The sequence below is a fragment of the Melanerpes formicivorus genome, unplaced genomic scaffold (genome assembly GCF_026170545.1).
Source record: "Melanerpes formicivorus ecotype bairdi unplaced genomic scaffold, bMelFor1.0.p_v2 SCAF_38, whole genome shotgun sequence".
NCBI lineage: Eukaryota > Metazoa > Chordata > Aves > Piciformes > Picidae > Melanerpes > Melanerpes formicivorus.
The window spans coordinates 7221280-7242812 of record NW_027142390.1 but is presented as its reverse complement, the minus strand read 5'-3'; the positions used below and the strand labels follow the sequence as shown (position 1 = coordinate 7242812).

Below are 21533 nucleotides of genomic sequence, written 5' to 3'. Positions count from 1 at the left end.
CTTGGGGGTGCTGGGGGAGGAGAAGCTCAATATGAGCTCTCAGTGTGCACTTGCTGCCCAGAAAGCCAATCAGATCCTGGGCTGCATCAAGAGAAGTGTGGCCAGCAGGTCAAGGGAGGTGATCCTCCCCCTCTACTCAGCTCTGGTGAGACTCCACCTGGAGTACTGCCTCCAGTTCTGGAGCCCCTGTTACAAGAGGGATCTGGAGGTGCTGGAAGGTGTCCAGAGAAGGGCCACGAGGATGATCAGAGGGCTGGAACACCTCTCCTATGAGGACAGACTGAAGGAGTTGGGGCTGTTCAGTCTGGAGAAGAGAAGGCTCTGAGGTGACCTAATTGTGGCCTTCCAGTATCTGAAGGGGTCCTACAGGAAGGCTGGGGAAGGACTTCTCAGGATCTCAGGAAGTGACAGGACTAGGGGGAATGGAATGAAGCTGGAGGTGAGGAGGAAGTTCTTTCCCATGAGAGTGGTGAGACCCTGGAATGGGTTGTCCAGGGAGGTGGTTGGGGCCCTGTCCCTGGAGGTGTTTAAGCCCAGGCTGGATGAGGCTCTGGCCAGGCTGATCTAGTGTGGGGTGTCCCTGCCCATGGCAGGGGGGTTGGAACTAGATGATCCTTGTGGTCCCTTCCAACCCTGAATGATACTATGATACTTCAATGAATTTTAAAATAAACCACACCAAGGTTCAAGACCAATATATCTAAAAAAAAAACCAAACCCCTGAGCCTAACACAAGACAACTGAGCAGGAGCACACCAGTCACTGCACAGCTTCCAGGTAACAGCATAGGGAACACGGCAGAAAAACCCCTTTTGCTCCCTCCACAGTCCCTGGTACCTGGATGGCAAGAGGAGGACAGGAAGAAGTAGCCAGCAGGCAGAGTATCTCCATACCTGCCACAGAGAATACCAAGGTAGATCTTCATTCACAAGAGGCTGTAGTAACTGGATGACCAAACCAGCACCTCACTCCATGAAAACATGAGTTTGGAGAACTCAGCATTGATGTCTTTTAGAATTACTTCTCTATTTACCAATTTAAGGTAACTACACAGACAATTTTCTAGTGACTCTCTAGTCATCCACCAAGACAGAAGTAAAGCTGTCTGAATTTCACCATAGCAACCTTCAGCTTTAGGAAGGTTCCCTAACCACTTTGTTCCTAAATTTCAAGCTGGGAACAATGTGGTCCTGCAGCATTGCAGTATTTCTAAAGGAGCTAAAACTATGTCTCAGGCTTGGCCATTTGTGAGCCCTTGTCCTCACATCAAGAACTAGGTGAAATTCACAGAACCATTAAGATTGGAAAAGACTTCAATAGTCATGAAGTCCAATCTTCTGCCCAACCCCTCAATGACCACCAGACCATGCTCCAAAGTGCCACATCTACTTGTCTTTTTTAACACCTCCAGGGATGGTGACTGCACCACTTCCCTGGGCAACCTGTTCCAATGCCTCACCAGAGGCACTGGAAACATTTGGCATTCAAATCTGCTAAAGTTTGGAAGTAAAACACTGTTCCCTTGATAGAACCCTCAGAAGTCTCAACCAAAAGATGACAATATCGATCCTACAGTTCTCTCAGCCTCAAAAATAGGAGGCTGGAGACATACAAGCTCATTTTTTTTGGGGGGTGGGGAATACAGCACTAGGCTTGGAAGGGAAAGCATTGAAAAGACGGAGAAGTATCCCAAAACAAATACTGACCTATATAATATAATAGGTTTTGTTTACTGAAGCATGAGCAGATACTCCTTCACTGATTTAAGTGAATAGGCTCAGTGCCAAAGCTATCAATGGGAGTGTATCTGCTTACGCTGCTGGGAAGTTCTGCTCTTTGCACAGCATTCAGTGGGGTGTAAAATGAGGACTTAATGTTACTTGCTTGGACTCAGTTCAACAGCAATTGCTGCACCTGTTCATACCAACACACACACACATTTTGTTCTTTTATTTCTCCCAGAACCCAACGTCATAAAACCTGGATTGAAATAATTAAGCTATGATTTATAATCCTACACACTCCTTTTTTCTTTGCTAATCACCTCCTTTGTAAAAGAACACATTCCTTTTCCTCAAGCAAAAAACAGAAAAAGGAATCTGTTGCTGCTGTTAGACAATAAGTGATTCCTTGCCTCTTCTGTACTGCACAGTGCTGCACACGAGCAGCATATCCTGGCTCCTCTGAAGCCCTATCTTCCAGGTAATGTGGACTCCTAAAGAGTGCACAGAAGTGTATACGCCTTTGACTGCAATCAAATAACAAAACAGACTTTTCTTCATCGACTGCTTAGGCCACACCTTGAGTCCTGTGTCCAGTTCTGGGCCCCTCAGTTTAAGAAGGACATTGAGACACTTGAACGTGTCCAGAGAAGGGCAACGAGGCTGGGGAGAGGCCTTGAGCACAAGCCCTACGAGGAGACACTGAGGGAGCTGAGATTGTTTAGCCTAGAGAAGAGGAGGCTCAGGGGAGAACTTATTGCTGTCTACAACTACCTGAAGGGTGGTTGTAGCCAGGAGGGGGTTGGTCTCTTCTCCCAGGCAACCAGCACCAGAACAAGGGGACACAGTCTCAAGCTGTGCCAGGGGAAGTTTAGGCTCAAGGTGAGGAGAAAGTTCTTCACAGAGAGAGTCGTTTGCCATTGGAATGTGCTGCCCAGGGAGGTGGTGGAGTCACCATCCCCTGAGGTGTTCAAGAGAGGATTGGATGTGGCACTTGGTGCCATGGTCTAGTCATGGGTCTGTGGTGACAGGTTGGACTTGATGATCTTTGAGGTCTCTTCCAACCTTGGTGATTCTGTGACAAATGTGAGTTCCTATCAGCATAGCACAGATAGAGTGAACTGTCCTCTCCTCTGATTTAGAATAAACCGAACCAGGTTGGAAGAGACCTTCAAGATCATCGCATCCAACCCATCAACCAATCCAATCCACCAAAACAGCTAGTCCATTGCACCAAGTACCCCATCAAGTCTCCTCCTGAACACCTCCAATGATGGCGACTCCACCACCTCCCCGGGCAGCCCATTCCAATGGGCAATCACTCTCTCTGTATAGAACTTCTTCCTAACATCCAACCTGAACCTCCCCTGGCGCAGCCTGAGACTGTGTCCTCTTGTTCTGGTACTGGGTGCCTGGGAGAAGAGACCATCATCTGCCTGTCTACAACCTCCCTTCAGGTAGTTGTAGAGAGTGATAAGGTCACCCCTGAGTCTCCTCTTCTCCAGGCTGAGCAGCCCCAGCTCCCTCAGTCTTTCCTCATAGGGCTTGTGTTCCAAACCCCTCACCAACTTTGTTGCTCTTCTCTGGACTCGTTCCAGCAATTTAGGTCTAAGCCAGTCTAAAGCAGTCAAAATGAGCTGACTCCAAATATGCTGCCAGCCTGCAGGGACTTATTCTGGTAAGTGGTGAATATTCTCAGCTTCCACTGGGAGCTCAGCTTATTCTGAAGGAAAAGTGTATTTGGCTAAATGGAACAAATTTTACCCAGCTGAAACAAACACACAGCTCTCCACGCTGTAAAGTTATTGCAGTAAGGTGTGAAATATTCATCTCTTAGAGCTATAAAAACGTGCTTTCAATGATCAACTTGGAAGAAGCAAAGCAGCAAGCGAGCAACCCGTGTGACATAGACTGAATTACTTGATGTGTGGTTTTGGTTTCTTGTTTGTTGGGTTTTTTTTTTTCTTTCTATAAGCTGTCCAAGTGTGGAGAAACAACAAAACTGTGGCAGTCATCAACTCACACAGTGCATATGCATGGATCTGATGGCCTCCAGAGGTTCTTCCCTCTCCACATTTCACATGTCTACCCACAATGAGTTTTCACACTGCCCACCACAGCTCTAAAGGTTGCACATTGCCTGCAGACCCTGGGACAAGGAGGAAGTTTTAGTCCCATGGACTGCTGCTTCTGCTGCTTAATTGTTTGTACTAAGGAAACACACTTGGGATCAAAGTTTTCCATCAAGAAAGGCAGAAATTCTCCTCCCTTTTTTTCCTCATTTTTTGTTGTGGTTTGCTTTGGATTGTGGCTATCTTTTGTTGTTATTTTTTGAAGGTTTTGTTTGCTTATTTTAAAGCAGTGCAAATAAACCCCAAATATTGCTTCCTATTTGTGTAAACTGAAGTGCCCCCCAACCAGTAGAAGATAGCTACATTGAGATACCACCTGATTTAGCCTTCCATCCTTCCTAACATCAAACTATGTATGGCCTTTTCTAAGGGGACACACTAGCACATGTACCAAACCTTACAGGAGAACCACATCCAGGGCAAGGCTGACACATTGTTTGGGAAGGCAAATTTTGTACTTACTTGTGACACTTGTTCAGAAAACCAAAACTACAATGGCTGCCAACAAGTCATCACTTACCTCAGTGAAAAATATGGGTAAACAGAGTACAGCTGGATTCTCTTTTCCTATGGAGGCATTTGAGGAGGGGAGCAGCCGCCTCTTCTGCTTAGTGGCAAGCAACAGGACGAGAAGAAATAGTTACAAGCTGCACCATGGGAGTTTTAGGCTGGATGTTAAAAAATGGTTCTTCACTGAAAGGGCTCTCAAACATTGGAATGGTCTGCCCAGGTCAGTGGTGGAGTCACTATCCTTGGGAGGGTTCAAGCATTGTATGGACTTGGTGATTAGGGATATGGTTTAGAGTTGACCCTTCAGCAGACTCAAACTCGTCTATTTCTTTCAACTAATAGGTTAGACAACTCAGTTAGCATTCTTTTTTAAACAATGCATGATTTTCCCAGTTCAATCATAATATTTGCAGCAGGAATGCCAAGGAGTTGAATGTAATCAAGAGTGTTGATAAAAGAGCACTGCTGGAGTATGCCAAATAATGTGGCTGAATATTTCATAGGAGACAAAACCCCATGCATTTCAGTGGGATTAAAATGTCTGCCTTTACAGAATCATAGAACTGTTTTGGTTGGAAAAGTCCTCTAAGGTCATGGAGCCCAGTCATCAACCCAACCACCATGGACTTCTAAGAAAGAAGAAGGAGGAAAAAACCCCTCTCTGAATGATTGATGTCTACTCTGGTTCTGAAATACTAGATTTAATTCTGTTTTGGTCTAATGGCTGGAAAGGGAAGATGTAGATGAGTGCAGGAAAGAGATTACACCTGCCAGTCATATCCACAAATAGCACTACCATTTAAGATCCATTGGACCAAATCTTGATGCCTTTTATTATGAGCAAAGAAATTCCCATTAACTGCCAATGTTCCACACAAGACAGCTCTCCATACCTTGCATAATTCCATACTGAATACAAACCACCATTTCTAGCTCTTCCAGTATTCACTTTTTATCATGCATAGCATACTCCAGTGAATACAACAGCTCTTTTTAGGGCTTATCACTGCAAGATGGCAAAGTGTCAGCTTTAAGCTACCCTTGAAGATTTCCCCCTCCCTGTAAAGATGCCAATCTGAGATTCCACAAGCAAAGGCATGTTCATGTTCTATCACATGTCAGCAGCTATAAACAACAGCCTGAAGGGAGCTGTTTCTCCCCCTCTCCAGTAAACAAAGGAAGCCTTTATTCCTGCAGTAGTAGATCTTTCATGAAAACTGTGAGTCTTTACTGCTACATGGCAGCGAGAACTCATGCTCCTGCTAAATAAAGCTCCCTAGAAATAAGTCATGATGTTGGAGACATTCAGTTGCAAGACAGTTTAGACAGCCTCAAACACTGCTTACCCAACGGTGTATTGCGCATTTCAGATTCCTCTGCACATCCAGCCAGGGATGGAATTTCACCACTGATTTTAAGCAAGCAGTCATTACTATTCCACCAAAATATAAAGTTTTGTTTCAAACTGAATTGGGCTGATTTTAGTTTGCTGTTCTAGATTTTGAAACAGCTTGTGGAATTAATCCAAGTAAAAAGTAAACAGAAGCAGCATTTTTTATTTGCAATACCCATCCTCCAGACAGAACAAGAACAGATTCAGCCTTTGCAGTCATAGAATCATAGAATTGTCAGGGTTGGAAGGGACCTCAAAGATCATCTAGTTTCAACCCCCCCTGGCAGGGAAAAATAAGGATCAAAATAAGTATCCTCCCCTGCCAAGTGGCACAACAGCCCAGATGTCATGCAGTCACTGTTTTATGCTCCTGCGTTATCCACTACTGTCACTGTATTAAGGTCAGTGGAGCTATGGCTTTCTGTAAAGATCCCTAGGATTTGTCATTACATTTCCAACCTCTCTTCCAACTCTCACTTTGCACTACAAGAGCATCCTGCTGGAAAAGCATCATTCATTTCTAATGTGTAAATCCTCCATCATGAAGATAGGAACATCATGGAGAAACACTGCTGGGCAGCTAATGTTCACAGCTAGGGCTACAGAATAAACCTTGTTGCAAACACTTACAGAAGATAAAGAACTTCACACACAAACACAGCACATGCCTTTAAAAAACAGATCAAAAATAAAAAGCACTGTGATCTCAACCAGCCCAGCCTGGTAGAGACCACACCTAGAATACTGTGTCAAATTTTGGGCTCCCCAGTTCAAAAGAGAGAGGGATCTACTGAAGAGAGTCCAATGTACACCTGTGAGGATGGGGGACTTGAGCATCTCTCCTGTGAAGACATACTGAGAGACCTTGGGCTATTTAGTCTTGAGAAGAGAAGGATGAGAAGTGGGGAGTCTTATTAACATCTATAAATATCTGAGGGGTGGGTGCCAGGATAAGGGTGCCAGTGATAGGACATGGAACAATGGGTACAAGCTAGGGCACAGGAGGTTCCACCTCAACACAAGAAGAAACTTCCTCATTGTGAAGGTGACAAAGCACCAGAGCAGGCTGCCCAGAGAGGTCGTGGAGTCTCCTCCTCTGGAGGCTTTCAAAATCCACCTGGATTCATTCCTGTGTGACCTGCACTAGGTGATGCTGCTTTGGCAGGGAGGTTTAACTACATGATGTCCGGAGGTCCCTTCCAAACCCTAACATTCTGTAGTGAATGTACAGATAGGTAACAGTGTGTTTTACATAGACACCATATCAGTATGCTCACTGATAATCTCAATATAGCAGAAAGTATGGTTTCTGAGTACATCACCTTACAGCAGCCATTCCCTATTGAAGAGAATGATGAACAAATCTACCTGGTGGCAGCCATACATTCAGCTTTCAGATACAAGACAGGCTGACACACAAGCCAGAGGCTAAGCACGTCTATCACTTGTGGTCTTCATCTCACCCAGTGGCAGCTCTTAAACAACTCCTGTTTCGAGGTTTGTTGTTTCTTTGTTTTGTTGTTGTTTATTTAAATGGCAACAGTATTCCTCAGAGTCTTTTGCTTGTTTACACTCCTAATCCAGAAGGGAGCAAGAAAGTGACAAATCTGAGGTACTGAAACTTGAGGTTGTTACCTGCAGCTCTTCAGATGCAAGTTCTTGTCTCATTTCTACTCTCAAGAGGCCCAGTGCCAATGCCCACACCTGCTGGGGAAAACTGAATCACATAGAGCAAACCAGCTTGGAACCATCCAGCCAAAAACCGAGTGGCCCAAGTGGAATAAGGTGGTGCATGGAGGACAAGAAAATACCCACAATCAAAGTCTTTGCTGTCAGGGTGATGGAGCGTGGAACAGGCTGTGCAGAGAGGCGGTGGAGTCTCCTTCTCTGGAGACTTTCAAGACCTGTCTGCACGTGTTCCTGTGTGACCTGCCCTAGGTGATCCTGCTTTGGCAGGGGGGCTGCGCTTGATAATCTCCAGAGGTCCATTTTGACGCCTACCATTCCATATGCTCACTATCACAGAATCCATTCTTTAATCCCAAAGGGCCCAAGCAGGAGCAACCAGTCCTGCAGCACCGGGCAGCAATCATTTCAGCGCTGCTTTTCCTACTGCTGCCAAGTCTATGTATAGCAAGGCACGAAGGGAGTTGAGCCTTGCAAGTTCTCAACTGCTTTCCAAAGAGGACACCACAGGATAACACCAGACTCTTTTCATTGTGGCCATTCCTTTGTAGTGCTCATCACTGACATGACTTTCTCTCCAGAAGGGAAGTACAACAGATCTTTGTGCAATTACAGCTATTTGTCCTCATTCTGTACTTCAACAATAGGAGCGGGTTTGCTAGCAGCTTAGCTGTCCTCAGCCTGCACACCTTTGACACCTCCTAGGAAGAAAACTGCCTAGAAGTCTGCACACTATTTTTGTTTGGTTTACTGTAAGTTTATCAGCATTACTCATCATTAATGGGATTTTTAGGTTGTATGGAGCAAGAATGCAGCCAATCTCAACTGCAAATAAATGGATGTGATTAATCCCCACAAAAGGCTGTGACAAAAGTAAACTGCTGTCGTTTTTGAGGGAACTTGAATACAAAGCATTTCCAGACAACATCCATATTACCTCTAAAGAAGGAAGATTATCCCCCTGCCTCTCCATCTCACCTCTAACATCAGCACATCCAGAAATGAAAAGAATTCACCCACAGCCACAATACATATGGCTTTTAACTACTAGGTATGTGGACATTCACATATTTAGCTGTGATATCTTAGGCACCTAACGGCAAGTCTTTTCTTTAACCACTTGAAGCAAATAACCACCTAAGCAGCTCTGTCCTTGGAATGCAATTCTGATGTAATTTTCTACAACTTCAAAAAGAGCAGCAAGAGGAAAATATAGTGGCCTCTTGAAGGAAAACCAATATCTTACAAGATTCACTCAGAAAGCATTTGTTGCCTAGAAATGAAACAGCTTTTGTGCTACTCAGAAGACAAGGCAGCAAGTTCTCCCAGGAAGAACAAAAGAAGAAACTAAATAGGGCTGCCTTGCTAATACTGTCAGTGCCAGCACAGATGTGATCTGCAAATAATAATGTGTGGTTTCTTAAAGGTGGTCTTTAAAAAACAATTACCTAGGAAATTCAGGAAGTTTTTCCAAGGTCCACCTAAAGCATTTCCCAAGCCCACATTTGTCCATTACTAAACTGCTTTGGCTAGGATGTGAAGAATCTTTTAAAATTAAAAAGCATGGTTTGGATAATTTTAATTTAAACCTTCCCTGCCCTGAAGGTTTTACCTTCATAAACTCATTTATTTCTATGTAATCTGCATAAAGACAGAAGTGGATGAGGATGTTGAAGCTTAATTTTCAATATTAAAACCGAAAGAGATAAGAGTGTAAAGCCATAAACAAATAAAGGGTCACAGTTCAACTCCCTTTTTGTGGGAGGAGGAACTATACTGAGACAAACCAAAATGTTCCACAGCTTCTCTAAATTGCTTCTGAACGTAGTCCTTGAGCACCTCCCATTCTTTATTATTTGTATCAAATCCAATTTCCATTGGGACTAGACTAGTAGTATGTCATCAGACTGTAAATCTGTCAAGTCCCTTGGAGACCCGTGGCAACTGCTTTTGTAAATCTAGCACCTCTCCTTGGAAACTCTTGTTGTGTAAAATCAAAATCATCCTTCTGCTCAGTGGAAATTGATATGCCTGGTGTAGCTGAATGCAAATGTGGGGAAACAGTCTTCCTCGCAGCCCTCTGAGTGTCTCTGCAAAGCAGAAGCATCAATCTCCTTTTTCAGCCAGCCATGAAGATGAAACTCCACCACATGTATCTCTGCGCTGTCATGTATTGCTGCTTTCTCTTGAAGGCTTAAAGGCTGCTTTGAGCATTTGAAAAAGGGGCTTCTGAATGTTTTTATTCCAAAAACCTGCAAACCCCTTCCTCTGCTCCTCAGGGAACCCAGATGCCAGAGCCAGAATTGCAGCTAGTAAAACTTACTGCTGATCCATTCAAGCCATTGACCTTTCCAAAGTAAGCATTTGGTTCACTTTCCTGCTGTTTTCTTCTCAAATACTCATTCTTATTCCCTTCTCAACTCCACATGCTGATTATTGTACTCAGTCCAGCAACCATCTTAGTTTCAGTGGGGTTTGGGGATTAGGCAGGATATGGAAGGGGCAGCAGTGGCATTTCTTGTCAGACTTTCCCTCCTAAAGTCTACCCAGCTACAGGGTGTTGATCATTAATTTATAATCACTCAATTCCCACAGACCTGGAACAGTAAACAAGGCAGATTTACAGAGTACTGTACACTCGATGCTGCACAAGACCTTAGCAATTGGCAGCAGCATTCAGAGTCAGTGGAGTTCAATCAAAAAAACTCACCTAAGGGATAATGTGGAAGCTGCTACATGTGGTAACCTGTATGGTTTGCCATAGGATGACAGCAGCAAATTCTTTCTTGTGTTACCTATTCCCTCAAACTCCACTTTGCTCAGAAAAAAACCATAAATTGAAAAGATACTGTACTATAAACTCAGTCCCTGCTTTATCAAATTCAGCACCATTTTGACACTGAAAATTCCAGGGGGGAGGCAATGCAATAGATTGATAGGCATCAACACCATAAAAATCCAGTTCCAGTCTGTTCACTTTTGTCCTAACTGACACACTTTTTAATCCAAGCAATCACCTTAAAACATTGTCAAATGACAGTGGGAGTGTAATTGACGGTAGGAAAAGATAAGGACTGTGGAGCATATACACACATGGAGATATACATGCCCTAGCAAGGCCACACCTGGAGTACTGGGACCAGTTCTGGGCTTCCCGGTTCAAGAGAGACAGGGAACTACTGGAGAGAACACAACAGAGGTTATAAAGATTCTGAGGGGCCTGGAGCATCTCTGTGAAGAGGACAGGCTGAGAGCTCTGGGGCTGTTGATCCTGCAGAAGAGCATCTGAGAGGGGATCTGATCAATGTTCAGCAAGAGCTAAAGAGTTGCAGACCAGACTCTTTTCAGTGACAGGACAAGGGGCAACAGGCACAAACTGGAACCCAGGAGTCACTTCCAATCCCCACGATATTGTGATTCTGTTATATGTATATCCATCCATATATTTATTGATTCATCTAAACCCACAAAACCACAGTGTGATGTGTATGTGTTTATAGGTGTACATACACAGACATATGCAGACCTCACCACGAATCCCTGGACAACTGGCATTTGTGTGGTGCAGCAGGAAGAGCTTAGCCAAACTGGTGAGTCACTGATACCCCTAGACTTGGGTTTCACTCAAGGAGTCTAATATCTAAGGTGATATCTCATGTCCAAATTATCTATTTAGTTCACTTATTAACTTCCACACACATTTTGTCTAAAAAAACCCCTATGGATTTCACCCATGAATGATTACAGGTTCACAGATTACATCAAGTTGGATGGGACCCTCAAAGGCCATGTTGTCCAACCCCCTTGCAGGCAGGGACACCTCCAACTAGATCCAGTCTGATCTTCAATGTCTCCAGGGATGGGGCCTCAACCACATCCCTAGGCAACCTGTTCTAGTATTTCACCACCCTCATGGTGAAGAACTTCCTTCTTATGTCCAACATAAATCTACCCTGCTTCAGTTTCAAGCCATTCCCCCTTGTCTCATTGCTACAAGCCCTTCAAAACAGTCGTTCTCCAGCCTTTCTGTAGGTCCCCTTCAGATATTGAAATGTAACTGTAAGGTCTCCCAGAGTCTTTTCTTCTCCAGGCTGAACAGCCCCAATTCTTTCAGCCTAGAAAATGTTACAGGTTTATGGAAGAAATGCCCAAGTAATGGCCTGAATGAAATATATCAGAGTACAGTGGCAGTACTCCCTCACCATGTTTAAGTGGCCTAAAATGTAATGTCCATACATTACAAAGCACATGTCTTGGTTATAAAGAGGCATTTTAGATGAGATCTTGGCTTGTCTTGGTTGTACAAAAAACCCCAAACAACCAAAACACAACCCCAAACCCAACCCAAACAACCAACCCAGCACTTCAGAGAAGCTGATGTGGCACAATGATCTTTTTTGGAACTGGCAATAAACCCAGGTATTCTGCTGGGATGTGGTGGCAGGATCTGAAGCTAGAAATACCAGTCAAGAATAAACTGAATGGATATCTGAAGATCACATTTGAGACAACCCATACTGATGAAGAAAGTCACACAACCCTGCAAGTAACATCCCGAGGGTATGACAGCCTGGCATTTGTAAATATGTCCTCTCAGACACATTTCTGACAAATAACACCTCAGGTATATTTTCAGTTACCCATCACTCCCTCAAGAGGAGTTTCTTATTAGAGCAGACATAGAAAACCTCACTGATTCACAGTTCCTGAAGTTCTCATACATTTGAGAAAGACTCAGACAGCATGAGGTAGGTAGGAAACAGTAACTATCACCTCCAAACACCTTGCAAGATCAATAATTACACAGTACCTTCTCCAGCATGAGGCTTTTCAAGAATTAAAATACAAGCATAAGAACAAAAACATAAAGCAGAGACTTTCCAGTAAGAGTCAGGTCTTAACCACATGTTTTTGTTGGGTTGGTTTTTGTTCTGGTTTGTTTTTTTTTCTTCCTTTAAACAACTGCCAGAAATTTGTGCTCTGACACAAAGTCCTCCTGGTGAAAAACTGAGGAAAGCAGATCTAAAGGGAACATCTCCCCAGATATAATCTGGGAGGAGGAAAGGGGCAGGTTTGGTTCAGTAACACGAGCACTGGGGAAGTTACAACCTTTACCTTTAGAGAGAGGATGAGTGGCCAGCTACCAGAAATCCTGCTGAAGGCAAGGAAGAGTCTCTGGCATCACCCTTCACAGGGCAAGTAACATCAGAAGGATTATCTACTCTGCACAAACATCTGAGCAGTAGTGGACCCAACTGCCTTTCACCAAGAAACAAACGTGGCCTAGAGATCTCATTCACCTGGAGATGTCAAGGAAGCAGGTTCCCAAAGGAGAATAGGAACCTCTCAAGCTCACATACCAGGGCTCACCTGTGGCCAAGCAGTTCTTCAAGTAGATGACCAACAGACCTTTGCTGGTTTATGCCATCTAGGGTCTGGGCTACTGGGAGAGTCACTAGAGTTTCTATGTTGTTACTGCAGGACCCAGAAAACTTAAGCTGCAGAATTATAGCTATAGAACTGTTTCAGTTGGAAAAGATCTATAAGATTACCAAGCCCAACTATCTGCTAACTCTGCCAAGGCTGGTGCTAAACCATGTCCCTCAGCACCACATCTACACGGCTTTTAAATACCTCCAGGGATGGGGATTCAAGCACCTCCCTAGGAAGCCTGTTCCAGTGTTTGAGAATCCTTTCAGGAAAGATGTTTCTTCTAATGTCAAACCTAAACTTCCCCACATGCAACTTGAAGCCATTTACTCAAGTCCTGTCCCTTGTTACTAGGAAGATGAGACCAACTCACCTCACGATGGCCTCCTTTCAGGTAGTTGTAGAGAGTGAGAAAGTCTCTTCTTACTGCAAAACCAGTCTTGCTTTATTCATTTTAATGTCCAATTACAGAGAGTTTAAGCAGTTCATGAGTACTACTGCTGACCTAGTAGATGCTGCCATCCTGACAGGTGTGATTTTCATACATTTAAAGAAAAAAGAAGCCCAGGCTCAATGAAAAACTGAGTCAAGTGTGGTCCTGCTCACAGAGAATCCCTCCACATTACAAGCTGCACTTGTTACCTTCCCTCAGCTTGGTGAAATGACCAATACTGCACTCATCCTCTTGGTTGACAATGAGTGTGATATTCCTTAATCACAGTATTTCACACAGCTATGCCACTAATTACATTCATCTTGCAAGCTAGCATGAAAACGAACATAAACAAGAGCAATGATGAGGTACACTGGGGAGCTATGATACTGTGCAGGTCTCCACTCTATAGAACATTATATAGGTGAATGTTCAGTTTCCTATGGCATTCTAACATCACAACTCAGGGCACTCACCCATAGTGCCTCAGTTCCAATACTTCATTAACTCTGATTTACCACACCAGTTAAAACACTGTCAGCTCAACATGGAAAGGCTGTGAACCTAACAAAGCTCTCAAGAACTACTCAGTATCCCTAACCCCTTTCCTCTCCCCACACAGGCAAAAGTCAACTTTCCTCAAATTAACAAAATCTCCCTGGGTTTAGCCCAGCTGATAAGCTTCTCGCACTTGCTAGGTGGAACACACAGCACACAGCACAAGATTTACAAGGAACTCCAGAAATCTTGCAATCAATATGCAGCACAGATCTCTGCACTACAGCAGTTACATTATCTTGTGTGGCACATGCACTGTTCCCATGGCAACCAGCATCCTTCATCCAACTCCATTATTACGGCTATTTGAGGCTTTCAGAATCTCTGGTGTCCAAGCCATGGCTCAGAGCTACTTTGTGCTAATAAGCCTCAAGAACAGATACAAGAAGAAAAGAAGAAAATGCAGCAAACTCTGTGCTGCTAATCTGTGAGCAACATGGAAAGGAAGAAGTGGCATGGGAAATACAATTCGATCAGCTAAGGGGAAGTGGCTCTTACATAACCGCCTTCATTAGGCGAGATGAACGTAGTGCACATTCACTACGGCCTTTTAATTCCAGACAGATTTAACAGGCAGCCCACTAAGGCTGGTGATGTAGAATGACTTTGAAAGAGCTATGAGGAAACAAAGACCTTCCTTTACACCCATTGCAATATTAATTTCTGTCATTGTTGTCAAAATATGTAACTTTGTTTGGACTGAGCAGTTAGAGAAACCAGTTGGATTTTGACCTCTTTATAATGTCTGCTATTAAATTCTTGAAGGGCTATTACCAAAATCTATAGTCTCTATGGTATAATCTATATTTGGTTTATATGAACTATCCTAGGTGCTTTAAGCTCTATCAATGACACCTCTTTTTTCTTTGGGGGGGGAGGCATTTAAGCATTTCCACATCAAAGCATTACAGCAGCCTCATTATGCTTTGCATGGCTTAATACCAAGTTTCTCTTAGTCACCACCCAGGGAATTTCAGGCAGAAAATAAATAACCTAATTGATTAAAGTGGCCCTTGACAAATCATCCTTAAGTTGCTAGCTTGAGGTTTTATCCCTGTGAAATACACATGGGTCAGTAGGAAGAGAAATGCTTTGAAGTTGCAGGGTTTGAAGGCTCTTAAGAGGCAATGTTAAAATAAACAACAAAGACACTACACTAGAAAATGCTCTTACAGCTGAGAAAGAGGACTGGCAGGCTGCTGACCCCAACTGATCTTTGGCTACACTTAAGCTTAATTGTGTTCAGCACCTGCTCAGAAAGCCCAGTAATTCTTTAAGTGTCCAAAACATCTATCCTCAGCTACACTGGCCACAGTCACTCTCAGGTCAGGTGTATCCATGGCTGGTGAAGGTACGCAAGGTCAAAAGCAAGGTCAGACATCAGAACAGACCCATCAGGGAGCTAAATGAAAGCAGCTGGTGCTACTCTCATAACCTTCTGTCCCTTCACAAAGCATCCAGGCATCAGGATCCACAAAACCCAGTTCCACATGGCCTCTGGGAACAGCTGGGACAGCAGGTCTCCTGAAGCTCACTGGAGCAGGAGGCTTTCTCCCTTCCACAGCTGCCACCCTCCAGCTCCAAAGAAAACACTGCATCCCAGACTAGAGCTCAGGAGGGCCCTGGCAGGTCCTGTTCTTTTGGGCTGCAGAGTAAGAGTTTAGGGACATTCACTGACAACATACTTGGAGAATGTTTTTCAAGCATCAGTAGATGCGTGTTCTATATCTTATTTTCTGTAGAACCTAATATTTAAAACTGTTGCTACCAGTAAATGAATGTGCTAAGCATCGAGGGAAAGCAAATTAACCATTATTTGGTCACACTTATTACTGTCATCATTATAAATGCATGGGGCTGTTTGCAATCTGAGCACCTCCTAGCTTGCCTGCACCCTTACCTCGCTGCTCTAGCAGCCGGCAGGTCCAGACCACCATTTGATCAACTCTGTGCCTGGTATCAGTCTCCAGACTGATGCTGCCTGTTCAAAGAGGTGAACTCATTTCAGGAAAGTGAAGAAAATATGATTGCTATCCAAGAATGTAACTGCCATAAGGTTTAAGTGTCTACATTTGAGGCTGAAGGTGTGTTGCTGTTCAGCTCCAGGACAGATACTGAATTCTGCTCATGTTTGACAGCCAGCAAAAATCAGTGCAATTAAAATCAAGTAATTTGTGCCACTTAAGCTCACAAAGAAGCTTAACATATTTTAATCATACAGCTCTTAAATAGTTTGAAAGAGAGGAAAAGGCATGAAAAATGTCCATCTATGCTTTTCCTTTGGAACCTGTATAATAAGTTAGCCAAACTCTTAATTGTCTTGCTCATGAGACTGAAAAATTCTCTTCACAGAGAGATATGGAGAGATGATGCAGGAATGTTGAAACTGCTCTTCCTGGTTTTGTGCTTCAACCCAAGGATGGCTTCTTCCTTCCAGTTTAAACACAGGTTCTGTGCCACCCTGGTATGTGACCAGCAAGGGATACTAAGATGGGAGTGTGAGGGCAAGCAAACCTGGAGAGGCAGCTGAGGAATCTGACATTGTGTTACCCTGAAATCCATCTGCTAAGCTAGAGAGGATTTATCACACAAGAGCAGCAAGATCCTTAAGGAATTATATTCTTCAGAAATGTTCAAGCCCTGCTCAAATAATCCCAGCTAATTTTAATTTCAGAAGGTTAGATAGTCCTCAGAATTTGTTCTAATTGCATATTCCTTAGAATAGACTCCTCTGGTTGCTCTGTAATCAAATCATAATTAAAGCATCTGTGTCATTTTATCTATCCCTTCCTGCTATTTGTAGCTTTTACAGAAGGCAACAAAGATGCAGCATGCAAAATTTCCAGCATCAAGGCTCATCATCAGAGCAATAATAGGGATTTGTGCTAGTGTGACTGTCTGAGTGTCTCCTTAGGCTTTCATTAGCCTTTAGAAACAATTGAGGATGAGAAGAATACTAAACAGTGCCCCCCTTGTTGTATCCACAACTGGAGGCCATGTTTTATTCCTGGGATACTTGTTTTTAGAACAGCTGCCTCATTTCATCTCAGCTTCAGTGAGAGAACAGTGGGGAAACAGTTGTTGTCGCCTGAAATTAAGAAGAGATGTTAAACAGCTATATCACCTTGATAAAGACTTCCTCGCTGAGCTCTGGATTAGTTGTCAGGTTGAGTCTTCACCACATTTCAGCCAGGAAAAAAAAATAATCAAAACCAAACACAAGGACCAAGCAAAACCCCAAACTGGCTAATTCTAGGGTTCAGCTTGGTGAAGCTGATGCTGAAATCTTTACCAGGTATAATGTGCCCTTTACCTTTGAGGGCATGTTTCAGGCTGGATGGGAGGAGGAGGTTCTTCACCATGAGAGTGGTGAAACCCTGGAATGGGTTGTCCAGGGAGGTGGTCGAGGCCCTGTCCCTGGAGGTGTTTAAGCCCAGGCTGGATGAGGCTCTGGCCAGCCTGATCTAGTGTGGGGTGTCCCTGCCCATGGCAGGGGGGTTGGAACTAGATGATCCTTGTGGTCCCTTCCAACCCTGAATGATACTATGATACTATGTTGTAAGTCACCATTCAGAAGAAAGCCTTTAGAAACAATTGAGGATGAGAAGAACACTAAGCAGAGCTCCCCTTGTTGTATCCACAACTGGAGGCCATGTTTTATTCCTGGCATACTTGTTTCAGAAGAAAGGTGACTGCATAAACTGTGCAAACTCCCCCTCCCCTCAATACCCATTGCTCCAAAGGGATGAAAATGCTGAGACAACTTCTCTGGGAGGAGAGTTTGCATCTTGAGCTTCGCTTTGTGCTTTTTACCTCGCAAGGAGGAAAAAGATTAAACAAAATCAGACTTTGTGGCACAAGCAGAATTCCAGATGCAGATTGGGACAATTTACTCAGAAATTTTTAGTTTGCACTGAAAGGAAAACACTGATTGGCAAGTGAAAGCAAGTATCTTTCAATAGAAAATTCTGTGATGCATCTCTTCACCACCAAAATGACTTTTTCTTCCTTTCTTCTGCCTGAGATTTTAGTTCTTTTTTTTCTCATGATTTTGAAAAGGTACAAAATGAACCTCGACTGTGTAGGCATTGCTTGAGGAGCAGATGAATACAAAAGGTATCAAAAGAACTGATTTTTCACTGTGTGCTTTTCATTATGACATCATTCTAATTAAACTTTGAAATAATTGTCATTTTAAGACAGAAAAGACTCCATTTACACAATGATTATTCTAAGGCAGTGCTTTAGACTAAAATCCACATCAAGTTTGCTAACATCATATTGCATCTTTTATTACAGTTTTGATCTTTGTGTTTTAAAGTTAGAATTGCCAGCCTAAGTCAATTATTCTTAAATAGCTTCTATTTTTGGCTGAGGAGCTCTTTAAAAAGTGATATTCAGTGGAGAAGTGATTTTGGAACAACTGGTACCTAAAATATGCTTAATTTAAATGTTAACTAGAAAGCATTGTCGTATCTATAGATAATGTTGGCTACCAGGCCCACATCTGGGTCTGATTTATTACTTCTAGATTTTCTTGGTTGTTTGCAGAGGGGCAGGGTTTAACAGCCAACAGTGGCACATCACATTTCCTCCAGAGCAAGATAAACACACGACTCCTAAGATGCCGTGGTGCTTACTCCATTCACTGCATCAATTAGAGCTGAAGTCAAAGGGCTTGTACCTGTTACGCCTTGTGGTTTCCTTGTAACCCACAGGGTTCTTCTGTAACAGAGCAATCATTAACCCAATACAAAGGATTATTGTTAAAAGAGTGACATTTTCTGCACATTTAAGTCTGATCAGAGTAGCAGCATGGAAATAACAAATTGTTAATGTCAATGGTTTGTGTCTGTTTCCTTGGGGGAAAGCCAAAGCGTGACCTCTCAAGCTGATATTGGTCCAGCTACCCTAGTGCAACTGACAGCAGCTTTTAGTCCCTGGCTCGCAGATGACATCAGTGCTACAGCGGACATGGACGGCATCTTCTGTGTTCCCAGCCTTGCACGTTGAACAGATCTTGAACAATTAAAGTTATTGCAAAATACATTTGTGCATGAATAAAATACAAACCCCAAAGGGTTTCTTAGAGAGTAACAATTTGCTGATCCCGTTACACCATATGACTCCTTCTCCAAATTCCTCTGTCATGAAAAGGAGGGCAGAGCATGTATATAAAAATATATTCCTTCATTATTTTACTTCCTAGCATATGAGGGACCAAATCCTGTCTGCACCCTCTGAATTGCACTCTTTTTGCAGCTGGTGGTTTTTAGGGTTTATTTCCCCATCAATAAAGAAGATCCAGGTGTAGATGAATTTACTCACCAGCTTACTTTTCAACCTGAGTGGGAAAAAAACCCACATTTCAAATATCCAGCTGCTGGTGTCACCCTTATAAAAGGCTCACACAAGTGTCCTGAGAAAGTCTCAGATTTTATAGACAGTATCATCCCCTTAAAAATATAAACTTTAAAAAAAAAAACAAAAAGTAAATCCAATAATCCACTTGGTATTTCATCCTATTCTCACACAGAGCTTATGGCAAAAGCAGAAGCTGGGGCTGAAACGCTGGCTATTCTCACAGGCTGTTCTCCTACAGACAGCCAAAGGACATGCTACTGAGAGCAGGGGAATAAAACAGCTGTCAACAGAAGTTCTGAAGCATATCAGTTGTGGGGGTTCTAAATCAGATACCACGTAATTCCCCCGTGATCTGAAGGCAGCTTAGTCTTGCAGTAGATAACAAAAATCTAAAAGACTGCATTTCTTATTGCTGTTTGTACAACAAGACCTGGTTGCCTCGTCCGTTGTTTCTGACCTTGTCTTTTAAGTGAGATCTGTCACAACTAGGAAAGCGTTCAGTGTCTTTCTCTATTTGGCCACATCTGTGCTGTCATCACCTGTTCAAAGAGGTCAGGACTGCAGCATCAACCTTCCATTACGGGCATTCAGAAAGGCTTTGAGGTGCACTGCTTTCTGCATTTTATGTAACCAAACGTGTCACCATATTAAAAACACAACCACGTAAATGTCACAGATGACCATCTAGCATGCAGTTGAAAGGCACAGATATATCCCCAAGTCCAAATTCATTGCTTATTTCCAAAATTCAAGGCAAACACGAGTTAGCATGGCAAGCAGAAAATCCTAAGATAACTTGAAAAGAAATTGTCACCAGAGATTCTCTTCAGAGATAGTAGTTTTTTTCCAAATCACTTGTTCATAGTTGAGTCATCCCAGAAATCAACTAAAGCTTGTGGAAATTTGTCACTGCATATAGGATGATGAGTGCAGAATTCTTACAAATTGTTTAGAAATTTCCTCTTTGCATCTGTAGCTCAGGCTGCACTTATGTGTGGGGAACAGATTCAAATATACAGTCAAAAACATCTTCCCCCACCACCTCCCTACTTGTTCCCAGTCCTCATGTTCAATTACTACTCTCTTATATTTAATAGTGTCATCAACGCTGCAGTCCTTTAGCAGTAATAGAAGCACCACACCTGCAGTCAGTATCTTCAGTAAATACACTAACCACCAACTCATCCACACCAACAAATCATTGTTTACTTTTGAAACACATTCTGGTAACCCACGACACTAATGAATTGAGTGAGGTTGGTGGATACAGCCTCTGAGTGTTATGAGACAGCCTCAGTTTTTAACTTCACCCAACCAAAGTACACAGTCAATAACACAGGCATGAAAATGGCTTCACTTCTCCCCTTTTCCACATGCATGTTAAGTGGTAAGATTCATGTACATAAAATATCCACAGCCCTGTCCAGACTATTTCAAACTCACTGGGTATGAAGAAATTCATGATCACAAGCCAACTATTTATGATGAAAGTGACTGTCTAAAATTTAAGTAAACTCACACTCCTATGAACACACACAGATCATAAACTGTAAATAGTAGCAGTCCACACTGATCATCACTGAATGACATCACTTAGATCTTTAACCTCAGAAGAAACAAAAAAATATCAATACCTTACACATTCTATAAACTCCAAAGATTTAGAACTCTCTTACAAGGAGCTGCCTATAACACAACCATGCTTCAAACTTATCAATTGTTAAATTATGCTACCTGTTTAGAAAATCATAATAAATTTAGCTGTCAATTCTTAGCATACTTTGAACATGGTGATTTATAACAGATTTCATCCATTTACCATTAGGACTGAAATTTAACCTGGCAACTGAAGAAAGGCATCACCTGTGTTTTCTTGGTTCCCCCTGCCCAACCTGAAGCATTTAGATTCAAGCACATTAAGTGGCTTGGTCCTCACCAGTGTTCCAAGTTCCACATGCCAAATTAAAGCCAGTTTGAACAACTCAAGCTGAGTGTCACTGAAATTCAACCCACTGTCACACCTGCATGTGAATTTAGTAACTCCAGGTTTTAAATCATGACCCTTCATATCTAGATCTCCGCATTTAAAACATAAGGTGCCAGTTCCTCAGATTCTGAAGAGACCAGAATCAGCCACTGTCCCTTTAATGTTCCACCTCATCTCCAAAAGAAATGTCTTTTTACTAGAGCTCAGTGTGATTCACTGGAATTTGCCAGGCAGGTCAGGAAATCCCCTGAAGCAGAGGAAGAATATTAAAGAGATGGGACATGTATATCAAATCTCATTACTGTTCTCTTATGAGAAT

The 21533-nt window shown here is 42.9% G+C and overlaps 1 protein-coding gene across 1 annotated transcript in view; it reads right to left on the bottom strand.

The window, feature by feature from the left end:
- Positions 1-21533, bottom strand: part of SLC6A1 (solute carrier family 6 member 1) — a 76447-nt gene that overhangs the window by 53195 nt on the left and 1719 nt on the right. The window lies entirely within an intron of this gene.